General features: G+C 45.6%; 1 long non-coding RNA gene across 1 annotated transcript; it reads left to right on the top strand.

The window, feature by feature from the left end:
- The first annotated feature begins 495 nt into the window (after nucleotides 1-495).
- LOC139366591 (uncharacterized) lies at nucleotides 496-8,888 on the top strand. Its single transcript, XR_011626779.1, has 5 exons — nucleotides 496-586; nucleotides 964-1,077; nucleotides 1,531-1,623; nucleotides 1,990-2,014; nucleotides 7,864-8,888. It is a non-coding gene; the product is annotated as an uncharacterized lncRNA (long non-coding RNA).
- Nucleotides 8,889-9,531: the final 643 nt, after the last annotated feature.

Below are 9,531 nucleotides of genomic sequence, written 5' to 3'. Positions count from 1 at the left end.
ATTATTTGGCCCATACCGGTTAATTAGCCAGATATGTTTTTGGTCCAATAGTACATTTAAAATTATCAATTTTCTTTGAGGATCGTTTAGCACAGTTTGCACAATCGTATCAAAATTGTTGTTAATATAATCACCCCTTTTGAGTTTCTTTGCCTATGAATTTTTTTTCTCTTTTAGCCAGGTAAAAATGTATATTTTTTTGTGATCTGTTAAGCCATAACAGTTGTAGCTGGCTATATTTATTTTCCCACCACAACTAATGTTTGTAAACTTATTTGACCTTTTCTGCTGCTTTTGAGACACTGTTCAATCCCTCCTCGGGGTACTTACTGTTAAGTAAATAAAACGCTAAATAATCACAAAACAACAACTATTTGTCACTATGTATTATTATTTTAATATGTATTCATTATAGAATTGTCAGTTATTGATGATGAACCTTTAAACTGCACTCTTCCTCCCCTCCCTTCCCATCTCTCTATTTTTCCACCCCAGATGACAAACTCCAAGGGAGTGTGTGTGCATGTTGTATTTTCTTTTTCCTTGTCAGCCACCATCTCTCCTAACCATGACCTCTCCACCAACTGTGAGTAAGCACAACTGCACATGTTCGTTGTGGGAAATGGATAACACAACCTGTAGGCCTAAATATCTCCAATCCTAAAATAAAACGGAGCATACATATAAAAACAAGTAGTTACACTATATTGACATATTTACATACTCGTGTGTGTGTGAGAGAGTGTATATATTTTACTTTTTATTGTTAGCCAACCAACTCTGCTTTTCTGCTTCATAAAAAGCTGAGTTCTGGAACTCCTTCCAGGTCATCTCTCTCTCCATTCCTTGGCCTGATGACTCACCCTGAATTTTAATCGCTACATACATTCATTGTGGAGAACAAAAGATGTGGATGGGTAGCCAGGGAATGGCTTTGGTACATAAAAAATATTTTTTTTGCAGGACAATAAACATTAGCCTGCCACTTTTGGGAACCCTGTTCACATGTGAGTGCTGTTGAGGCCCTGTTCCAGCTCCAGATGACAAAAACCTGCACACACTCCCAGAGAGTTGCAGGTCTGCCGACTTCCTTTTGGTCATTCATTTTAATCAGAGAAGTATCTATAAACCAAACTGTTGCTTTAACTGTGAATGTACTTTATTGCACACAATCCTCAAATAAAATGGAGCATACATAAAATAAACAATGTATTTACATTGGGTCTAATGTGTGTTTTCTCTTAAGAGTGAGGCCTGTTTTTCAACTCAGAAAAATTACACAATAGTCTTATACAATATTAACAGTCACACTTTTATTGGATAGATATTTAGAGTAATTATGTAGATATTGATAATGGATATGTAGGCGTAGATATCTCCAATCCTAAAATAAAATGAAACATACATAAAATAAACAAGTAATTACAATTTATTTACATTGGGGATAATGTGTGTGTGACAGAGACGGAGAGTGTGTGTGCATGTTGTGTTTTATTTTTCCTTGTCAACCACCCATCTCTGCTTTGTCAGTCTTGCCAGGCCCAGTGTATGCACTTCTGGGTGAGGCTGTCGGGCAGTGGTGGAGTGCATGGCAGATCTGAAAGAGAGATGCACAAAGTGACAGTAAGTAATCAGCTCAACAACATGTCTGTGTGCACATCTGTTGGTGAGAGTGAGCATATGTAATATAATTCTGAATAACCTGTATCCATCTGGGAATCCTCAAAAGTTTCTCCATCCACGGCCAGTGTAGTGGGAACTGGTGCAGCCGGTAAATTAAATACCACAGCAGAGGACTGCTGTCGCTTCTCGGCCTTTTGGCTCAGATCAAGTGTAGTTACTTTGACAGTGCTGCACTTGATCGGAGAAGTGATCGCAGGCCGGAGGGCGCCCGGGAAAATTGTGCTTTTTATTTTTGTTGAAAATCATTATTATTGTTATTATTGTTGTTGTATTGTTTCACCATTGTTTTTCTTTGTCCTGGGTTAGGTGGTGGTTCTGGTGGTGGACTAGGGTGAGTTTAAAGGCCCTCTGGTCTTTTTCTTTGCCTTTTGTCTCAGTTCCTTGTTGTTTTGCGTTGTCAACTGGGGGACTTTTGCTGGCCGGCCTGCTAGCTGGTTAGCCTAGCCTGGTCTGCTGGTGAGGCTTGCTAGCTTTCTCGGCCCCCAAGTTTGGCAGGTGTTGTTGGTCAGTGTGTCCCTTTTTGTTATCCCCTTATTTCCCTCTTACCTCAATTATTTTGTTTGTTTGTCTTACCCCCTAGTTTGTCCCCCCTTTTTGGTTTGTGTGCTTTGTTTGTTTTTGTTGTGAGGCCTCTTGGCTTGAAGGCCTGCTAGCTGGTAAGCTTAGCCTGGCCTGCTGGTGTGGCCTGCTAGCTTCCTAGCCTTTATTTAGTTTGTGTGGTTTCTTTTTTGTCTCTCCCTTTTGTGGAAAAAAATATTTAAAAAATTCCCCTCCTTGTGTCCCTTCCCTTTGTTAATAAGATTAGCTTGGTGCTGTGCTAGATAGTTTGTTGTGTGCCCCGTGGTGCTGGTAGGCCCTGTTTAGCTAGCCTAGCTGAGCCTGCTAGCTCCCTCGGTTGTTCCACACCCCTCCCCCTTCCTCCCAACCCCCTCTCCTTTCCCCCTCCCCTCCCCCCTTTTTCACTGGTGTTGGGTTTAAAGGGAGTGGGCTTCCATCATGTCAGCAGCACAGGCTGGCATGAGGAGGCACCATGCAGTGCGCCTCCTCTTAAAGGAGAAGGGAGGAAAAACAATAGAGCTTTCCCGATTGGATTTCTCCAGAAAATTCCTCCAAAAAGAACTCGGTTTCCATCCCGCGCAGGTAAACTGCATCTTAGCCCTCGCCTATGGGAAAGGCTTCGATGTCAGTTTTGCCAATGCCAGCTTCCTGGAGGAGTTCTGGGGGAAACTCCAGAACGCCCTGAACACTCAGGGGTCCCTCACAGCAATGTTTGAGGTGACCAAGCTGACGGATAATAGCATTAAAACCGTTATTATCCGTATGTACAATGAAACCGGACAGCCGGAGGATGTTGCAGTATGGCTGGGCAGGTACTGCAATGTGAAGGGACCCCTGGTCCAGGTGAAGGATCACGATGGGATCTGGACAGGGACCTGGAGGGTCCAGCAAAGGGAGGACCCTGGGGGCTATGGTGGGTTGAAAGCCATCCCATCCACCATAGTCCTCGGAGAGAACAGGGGCCATGTTCACTACCAGGACCAGCCCAAGCTGTGCTGTAAGTGTGGTGAACATGGCCACCTTGCAGAGGTTGTCTGCATGAAGTGCCAGGAGGTGGGCCACCGCTACGAGGAGTGCACGAACGGAAGGTCAGTGGCGAGTGGTCCCACCTCATCCTCGGCTTCCCTTCCTCCTGGGTCAATAAGGCCAGGGCTGGAAGGAGGGAGTGGGCGGCTGCGGACCGGGCTTTCGAGCGCCAGGTGGTTGGAACGGCAGTTCCCGAGGAGGTGGTTGTGGAGCCGGTGGTGGAGGAGGTAGTTATGGAGCCGGTGGAGGTGGTGGCTGTAGTGGAGGGCGCGGAAGGTGCAGTGATGGGAGGAGAGGACAACCCCCCCAACCCCCCTGCCCCAGACTAATGTGACCCCTTAAGGAGAAAGGGCCGAGAAAGACGGCTCTGGAGAGATTTTTAGCGAGAGCTCCCCAAGTGGGTCAGACATTATAGGGACGGTGTCGGAAAGCACCATGGAGACGGTGTCAGGAGATACGGGAGAAAGGGGGGAGATTCTGGAGGAACACCTCCCCCCACGAAAAAGAAATGCTAAAGAGCTCTCCGGCCCCGAACAGGGTGATGAGAAAAAAGAAAAGGTGGAATGGGAGAGCTCCCAGGGGGAGGAAGAACCTAGAACCTTCCCCTCCAACTCCCCCAATTAAGTCTCCTTTTTAAGTCCAGTTTTAACCTCCTCTCCCTTCCAACCCCCTTTACCCCAGAGGGAGAGAGAGAAATTACCAGAAAAGTAACCCCCTTTTAACTGTTCAAATGCCTTTTCTTTTAGCACTGTTTTTACTCACCCCTTTAATGGCTTTTAAAATCACCACTATAAACGTGAGTTTAAAAGTGTAAAAACAGCAATGAGAGCACAGTCAGTTTTATCCTTTTTAGAAAGGTTTAACTCAGATGTGTTTTTATTGCAGGAGTGTGGTCTACCCTTTTTATCCTCTTACAGCAAATGGGAGGATAAGTGGCAGCACGGGCCCTCCATTTGGAGTGGTTCCAATTTTAACAAGAATGACGGTGTTGCCATTTTAATCAAGACCCCCACAGGTGGTGGTGAGGGGGAGCACGGTGGTGGTAGGCGGGCGTGCTCTTCTAGCCAATTGCACTTTTATGGGGATTGATTTTAATGTGCTAAATGTGTATGGTTTTAACGACAAACATGACCAGTGCACACTTTTAGAAGACCTGCAGTCCCACATGCTAGGGAGGGATCCTCTAGTGGTGGGTGGGGATTTTAACTGTGTTTTAAGTAGAGCAGACAGGAGAGGATTTTAAGGTAGATAGGTCAAGTGTTTATTGCAAGGGTTGTGCAGGGAATTTAAACTGACTGACTGTTTTAAAACCCTGCATCCAAGAGAGGAGGGCTACACCTGGACCAGTGGTGACGGCACCAGAGCCTCTCACATTTACTATTTGTTTACCCGGGACTGTCCCCCAACTGATGCTAGAATAACCCCTGCTTCTCAGATCACGTAATGCTGACGTGCACCCTTTCACTAACTTCGGGTGTGACTGTGGGAAGAGGGCCCTGGAAATTGAACTGCTCCCTTTTAGAAGATGATAGAGTAGTTAGTCAGTACAGGGAGCAGTTCAGCCAGTGGCAGACGCTACAGGACTTCTTTGACACACGAGCACAGTGGTGGGAAATGGTGAAGGGAAGGACGAGGAACTTCTTTAGAGAGATAGGAAAGAAAAAAAGCGGAGAAAAAGATAGACGCATGGTGTACTGCAAAAGCGACTGGAAAGGTATTTTAACCTATGCCAACAGGGCCTTGATTTTAACCATGAAATTAAAGAAGTAAAAAAGGAAATGGCACTTTTAGCAGAACAGAGAAGCAAGGGGATTATTTTAAGAAGTAAGGAAAGGGAATTAGAAGAGGGGGAGAAGTGAACTAGGTACTTTTTAAAGAAAATAGTTAGTAAAGGTAGAACAATGATAGGATTAAAAAATAAAGATGGGCTTTTAAAAACAGATACAGAATAAAGGAAGTGGTCGAGGATTTTTATGGGGTACTGTTTGGAGTAAAGGATGTGTGTGAGGAAACAATTTAACATACATTGACAAGACCTTACCCAACACAGACGACCTGACAAAAGACCTGACGAGGACAGAAATCGACCAAGGACTGAAACATTTTAAGAGAGGTAAATCACCGGTGGAGGATGGCCTCCCTTTGGAGTTTTATCTGACCTTTTGGGATGTTTTAGCCGACGAACTTCTGACTGTTTTTACTGACTTTGAACATCTTGACAGACTACCTGACAGTTTTAGAGTGGGGATCGTGACTCTTTTAAATAAGAAAAACGACAGGACGGACCTGAAGAACTGGAGACCGATAACCCTTTTAAACTTTGATTGTAACTTTTTACCAAGGTTTTAACTTCTTTATTCTACTTGAGACGCATATGTCTCAAGTAGGCACCTGGAAATGCAAATGCGCTACGCTAAATGCTAAATGTACTCGTTAAAACTCAAACCTTGATCAAAATTCACAAGCAGGGTATTGAATTAAAGCTACACTCGTTGTGAACCTAGCCAACAAGTCAGATCTTTAAAATGCTTTTCGGCGAAAGCATGAGAAGGTATTATCTGATAGCATGCACCACCTGAAAATGCCTGAATGCGACGTAAACAAAGACTCTGCTTATCCGACGCAGCACAAAACGCAGAAATAAAATATAAAAAATGAATTACCTTTGACGAGCTTCTTTCTTGGCACTCCTATATGCCCCATAAACATCACTATTGGGTCTTTTTTTCGTTTAAATCGGTCCATATATACCTAAAATAGCTTTCTATGGAAGCTGTGTCATTCAGAAAAAAACATTGTTTTTTAACGCTGCATGCTTTTTTAAAATTAAAAAAGTCGACGATAAACTTTCACAAAACACTTCGAAATCCTTTTGTAATCCAACTTTAGGTATTAGTAAACGTTTATAATCTATCAAAATGATTACAGGGCGATGTATATTCAATAGCTCCTCGTCTGCAAATCAATGGCTGCCATTGTCCACATTTACAGCGTCCTGGTGGAGACTGGAAGAAACGGATGCCAGATACTTGGATTTTCCAACAAAAAATTCAATTGAAAATGACGACAATGGCGACATCGTGTGGAATTTGTATGAATTGCATGCAGGTCGATATTAAATTTTGTCCTCTTTTAACAACCCATGAAAGTGACTTATGGAAATTATTTTTAGCTTTCAGAGAGCAGTTTTTCTTGCGTTTTTCAATGAAACACACAATCTGTTATAGTCACAGCCGTGATTTAACCAGTTTTAGAAACTTCAGAGTGTTTTCTATCCACACATACTAATCATATGCATATACTATATTCCTGGCATGAGTAGCAGGACGCTGAAAAGTTGCGCGATTTTTAACAGAATGTTCGAAAAAGGAGGGGGTAGAAGTAACTCAGAATGTCTTCTGTTTTAGGGGAGGTGATCCACCCGGACCAAACCTGTGCCGTTCCCGGAAGGAAGATCACGGACAGCCTGATACTGATCCGAGATGCCATCTGTTATGCGAGAGACAGAAACATGCGGCTTGTAGTCCTAAATTTAGATTTTGAAAAAGCCTTTGATCGGGTCTCGCACCAGTACCTCTTTAAGGTACTGCAAAAATGGGTTTCCCAGACAGGCTCTTAGCTTGGGTGGGACTGCTGTATTGGGACATTACCAGCAAAATCCTTGTAAATGAGCATCTGTCAAAAGCAGTGGGAGTACACTGCGGCGTCCGTCAGGGCTGTCCGTTATCTCCTCTTCTGTTCGTGGCCTGTATTGAACCACTGGCACAGGTCTTGAGAAGGGACCAACGGATCAGTGGGGTGGGTATCCCGGGGAGTGGGGGGATGACTGCCAAGTGCGTTTTTTACATGGATGACGTCAACATTTTATGTACCGACCTTTTATCCGTCGACAGGACCCTGGACAGGACTGACTGGTACAGACGAGCCTCTGGGGCGAGACTGAACAGAGACAAGACAGAGGCCCAATTTTTCATACCGTGGGCAGACCCAGACTTGACCAGACTACCACTGACGGTTAAACCGACGGACATAAGGGTACTGGGGGTAAAGTTTGACCGGGAGGGAGGAGGGAGCGGAAATTGGAGTGGGATCCTGGGGACAGTAAGACTGGAGTTTGGGGACTACGACAGCTGACTTTTGAGGGCAAGGTTTTAATCATTAAAGCTGTGATTTTACCTGTGCTTTTACTAATCAGTTCTGTTTTTATCCCCCTCGAAGGAGTATTTTAGCCCTGGAGCGGATGCTTTTTTACTTCCTGTGGGGAAGCAAGTGGGAGAGGCTGAGGAGGGAGGTGGTCAAGAGGCCCAGGTCCAAGGGGGGTAAAGGCTTGCCTGACCTCTACTTGTTCCTGGGCAGCCGCTACACAGACTCTTGCCACCTCCCCGGTCAACAATAAGACCCAGGCCCTCGCACGGTTCTGGCTGGTATCTTACCTCAGGACTCTTGAGGCTGATCCCAGTCGACCTGCGAGCCCCAGTCTCTTTCTTGCTCCCCACTCACTATGCCCAGCTCCAGAAATGTTTAAGACATTTTAAACTGGAAAAGGAAGCAGTCACAGTTTTAACTAAACACCGCTCTCTTCTCTCTCTTGTGCAGGATCGGGAACCAGTGTGTCCAGTACGCGGGCTTGCTATAGGCGAGCCCACAACGGTTTGGCGTAATGTGGCCCATACTGCTCTCCTGAATCGGCATCAGGACCTGTCCTGGATGGTCGCCCACGAGATCCTCCCGGTCAGGGCCGTTATGCACTCACGGGGCATGGCGAGGACATCCGCGTTCCCCCGACCAGGCTGTGGCCAAGAAGAGTCGGTGAGGCACCTGCCCTGTGAGTGCAGAGCTGCCAGGGACCTGTGGAAGGATGCAGGCCCCCTGATCACCCCGTGTCTGCCAGCAGGGGAGGACCTAACACCTCAGCTCGTGCTCTATGGGGTGGGCCGAAGGCCTATTCCATTGAAGGCCTTCACCAAGTTCTGGACCACCCTCACGTGCCTGAAGGAAGCACTGTGGTCCTCCTGTAACCTGCTGGTAGCGAAACAAGTAGACACCACCCCCCAGGCAGTGGCCATGGTAGCCACGGAAGCCCTGGGGTGGTACGGAAGGAAGGGGGCCTCGACCCCAGGTGAAGGGTCCCCCACAACACCCTAGGTCCCGGCGGCCACGGCCTGACAGCGCTGCAGCGCCTAGGGCGATGCGCCTAGGGGAGGGATCTCCTCTGGGCCCCGAAGGACGGGACAATGATTGATTCGGGAGAGCAGGAGGAGGCGAGTTTGATAAGGACTCACCCCACTCCTGAACAAAGGATCGAAGACAGCCTTTTAACAAAGTGACTTTTTAACATGCTTCTCATGTCTTAAAAATGTTTTACCTTTGTTAAATAATTTGTACACATTTTAAATGGCTTTTACAGATTTGAGGTTTTTACAATGAAAAGTACTTTTACTCATGGTTGTTCTTATTGGTTTTAACAATATGTACTTTTTAACTAATTTAAATGTAACCTTCAAATGCTGTGTTTTATGCTTTATTGCCATTTTTATGTGTATGAAATTATGTAAAAAATGTATGAGCTGTTTTTAAAGGAAATGTGACAATAAAAACATTAAAATAAAAAAAATACAAAAGCTTTCTGAAGTTCGCTTGATAAGTGTAATATCTTGCGTGGAAGTGTACTCTCTGGCTGTTTGCATCCTGGAACAGCTGGCCACATGGCCAGCCCCTCTTGATTGCTCCACTTGCTGTACACGGGTGATCTGTATCTTCTGCCAGTGGATTGTCGTGCTTGTGTACACTACGACTCCATGTGAATTAATATATTGGTAGCTCTTGCTGCCACAAACTGTAATTTACCTTACACAACTTGCCGACTGGCTTGTTCTATGTCTGTTGTGAATTGCTTAAAAAACATGCTGCTCCCCGGCTGTACGTGCTGTTTCTTTCCCCTACAGAGTGTGAGTATCTGCAACAGAGTGTGAGTATTGCAGTTGGTGTAAAAACAAAAAACAAATCCATTACTTGGTTGCTGTTTTTTTTGTCTGCCTGTTTTTCCCACAGGGGTCTTCCCCTGTGTTTGCAGAGGTACTGGGTAAATTATCCCTCACCGGGTTCCTATTCCTCCAAGGGGGTCACGACATAAGCTCTCCCAGGGTGTCGGGCCCCTGCTCCGTGGCATGGTTAGCTTGGTTGAGTTTATGGCTTCCCTTTGTGACCGGTGTGATGGTATCATCCATCACCGCCTGGGAGACCCAGGTGCTTGGGGCGCCAGAG

Source organism: Oncorhynchus clarkii, chromosome 14 (assembly GCF_045791955.1).
Source record: "Oncorhynchus clarkii lewisi isolate Uvic-CL-2024 chromosome 14, UVic_Ocla_1.0, whole genome shotgun sequence".
NCBI lineage: Eukaryota > Metazoa > Chordata > Actinopteri > Salmoniformes > Salmonidae > Oncorhynchus > Oncorhynchus clarkii.
The sequence above is the reverse complement of the archived record's forward strand: the minus strand, read 5'-3'. Positions and strand labels throughout refer to the sequence as shown.